The following is a 900-nucleotide window of genomic DNA, read 5'->3' as shown; positions in this document are numbered from 1 at the left end:
GCAAATGCAGAAAAAAATACCCATCAAGATGCTTTTATTGTAATTGTGAATATCAACACACTTTTTTCATTACTTTACTCCCGCAAATGTCAACAAAGCCCCGGGTGAACCAGAACTCATTGGAGCAAAAGCGTTCACCAATAAACAAAAATCGTTCTGCCGAAATTAAGGCATCGCGCTTATCAAAACGCACACACTGTAGCCTGAATTACTCCCCATGAGAAATGGAACAGCTCTTGCACATCCGCCTGCAAGCGTCACCGCTGTGTTATCAGCAGCGGTATATAGCGGTGGAGTGACGGGTGACGCCGGCGGTGTAACACGTCACTCCACGTGTATTATTATTCTCTTAGAAAAGGTCACGCTCTTGTGTATTTGTACCCTGACATTTGTCTCTTCTCTTCGTTAGGTTCACCTTCACCTTTTGCCGCCCTGTAGGTTGTTTGTTTGTTTTTACCTCTTGTGTTTTTACCTCTTACTGCCATTAGCTCCAGTTTTTATATGCAACCGCAAGCGTTGTATGTGTGCGAGTATGCACGGGGAGGGATGTGGTTGCTAGTGTCTGGTCGTTCTTTCACGGGGCACCAGGGCTTGGCACGTGAGGCTGTCAGCGTTAACGAATAGCATGTAATGCCCATGGACGCCAAGTAACTCGGGCTTAGCAACCGTCCTGTTTTTTTATGATTTTTAAAAACTAATCTATATTTGGTATCTTTTATCTCTTGCAACTCATCAGTCATATTTTCTCCGTTTTTTTCCGTTTTCTTTATTCTTTGGTGTGACACGAATGCATTAGGCTCCCGTCAAAGATATCGGTTCCAGTACCTTCTGACAAACTATTGATCTTTGAGAATCTTAAAAGACGTAGGGACGCACTCTCACTGGTAAACAACCAAATGT

This window comes from Penaeus monodon, chromosome 33, assembly GCF_015228065.2.
Source record: "Penaeus monodon isolate SGIC_2016 chromosome 33, NSTDA_Pmon_1, whole genome shotgun sequence".
Taxonomy (NCBI): Eukaryota; Metazoa; Arthropoda; class Malacostraca; order Decapoda; family Penaeidae; genus Penaeus; species Penaeus monodon.
The sequence above is the reverse complement of the archived record's forward strand: the minus strand, read 5'-3'. Positions refer to the sequence as shown.